We start from the raw sequence: 2,080 nt of genomic DNA on the forward strand, positions 1-2,080 counted from the left end.
AATTGATTCTCCTTCCTCATGCTTCTGAAAAGTCTCCTAAGCCTTTCAAAGGTGGAAGGTGCTGCCTTTGAGGAAGTGAGTTCCTCGTCAATGCAGATAATCAAGCAGAGGCTAGGTGGCCATTGGGTGGGCATTCAAGTATGGGATGCACCTTAACTGTCTCATCCACACCTGACTGGTCTTGCCGTTGTCCTGCGAGTAGCCGTGACGCCCATGGTGCCCGCTTTCTTACCTGTGAAATGAAGGGTGGGACCAGAGTGTGACTCAGACCTCTGTATGCTTCACAGCCCTGTGTTCAGATCCCCTTTTTTTTTTTTTTTAGAAACTTTATTTTTCATCAACCTATTTCCGTTTTAAGAGTTTGTGGAAGAACAGTTTAAGACCACTCGGTGGTTGTTCCTACCCACTCAGTGGCCTGAGCAGTGGCAGGCCGAGCACTCCAGTCTTCAGTGGGGAACTGCTGAATAGGCACAGAGGGCACCTGCACACCTTCGCACCAGTCCGCCGCCTCAGGCTGAGGAGCAGGGAGCTCAGGAGCTGGGGCGGTCCATTCACCCTGAAATTCCTCCTTGGTCACAGCCTTCTCAGCTGCCGCCTGCTCTTCGTTTTCAGTCTCTTCAGGATCTCTGTAGAAGCAGAGATCAGGCATGACCTCCCGTGGGTGCTCACGGGAGATGGTGCCACGCATGCGCAGAACTTCCCGGGCAAGCATCCACCACACCAGACCCACTGAGTGAGCTCCCCTGTTGTTGCATGGGATGGCAATGTCCACATACCGCAGAGGAGAGTCTGTGTTACACAGAGCAGTGGTAGGCAGGTTAACATAAGAGGCCTCTGGAAGGGGCTGGTGGTCAGCCCTGGGATCAGTAACCACTGGAAGTCTTGGCTCCCGGAAGGCTGCCTGGATCTGGTTAGTGAAGATGCCAGGAGAGAAGCAGCCAGCAATAGGAGTGGCTCCGGTGGCAGCAGCAAACTTCAGCACAGCTCGCTGGCCGGTAGTCCTGGAGGATATGACACTGACATCAGCTGGGTTTTCAATGGCAACAATGGCACGAGCTGCCAACAGAAGCGTCTCCCAGGTTCTCTTCAGATTTATGATGTAGATGCTGTCACTTTTCCTTTTGTAGACGTACTGTTCCATTTGGAAGTCAAGGTTGGTGCCACCTAAGTGGGTTCCTGCTGCAAGGAATTTGAGGACATCCTCCTCCTTCATTTGCAGGACATCAAGGGCTCCGGACATTGTGAAAGTTTCCCTTTAAGTTACGACGGGAATCCAAAAGAAAGCTGTATGGACCCCTATCTGGCGCGGAAAGCAGATCCCATTTTTTAAACCTGATTCTGACTACATGGCACCTAATTTTATAGGTTTAAAGCACTGCCTATTGTTCTGAGCACTTCCCTGTTCATGATCTCATGATCTCTTCCCCATTGCCCTCTGAAGTACATAGAGCCGGTATGATCACAGAGGCAGGGAAGGTTCTGCCTTCTGAAGGCTACCAGTAAGTTAGCAGTAGAGCCAAGGCAGAGGCCAGGTTTTGGGTGTGCCAGCCCACCGTCCATTCTTGCCCATGGCATGTTCACTGGGTAGATGAGCCCGTGGAGCGGGGTTATCAGCAGTACCGTGAAAATAAAAAAAATAAAAGTCTGGCTGTCGGTTGCTTTCAACTTGGAGTTTGCTGCTAAACTCCGAGACACAAAGTTGCTAACTATATGTGCGTGAATACATGGGTTATGTAAAAGTGATTTGTGCCCACGGATCTGGGTGGGGTATAAGTTGAATACTAAAAGTGTCTAATAAACCTGAACTGGTCTCCCTTAAAACTTGTCGTGGCAGTGCTGAGAGGGGAGGGGCTGGCTACTGGGTCTGCTTGGTAATTGCATCCAAGCTAAAAAATTCAACAGGCGTATGGAAACATCAAATAAGATCTCACTGCTCTAATTCTTTATTCAGGCCCCTGGGGAATAATGCATCCAGTGCAACAGCCCAGTATCCCTGTGTGCTATTGTAAATCCCCTTTCTCTGCCTTTTTAAAAATCACTGTCTCTTTCTTTCTTTCTTTCTTTCTTTTTTTGCGGTACG

The 2,080-nt window shown here is 49.7% G+C and overlaps 1 pseudogene; it reads right to left on the bottom strand.

Moving 5' to 3' along the window:
- Positions 1–376: 376 nt before the first annotated feature.
- On the bottom strand, positions 377–1,240 carry LOC103075639 (40S ribosomal protein SA pseudogene; annotated as a pseudogene).
- Positions 1,241–2,080: the final 840 nt, after the last annotated feature.

Source organism: Lipotes vexillifer, unplaced genomic scaffold (assembly GCF_000442215.2).
Source record: "Lipotes vexillifer unplaced genomic scaffold, Lipotes_vexillifer_v1.1 scaffold687, whole genome shotgun sequence".
NCBI lineage: Eukaryota > Metazoa > Chordata > Mammalia > Artiodactyla > Lipotidae > Lipotes > Lipotes vexillifer.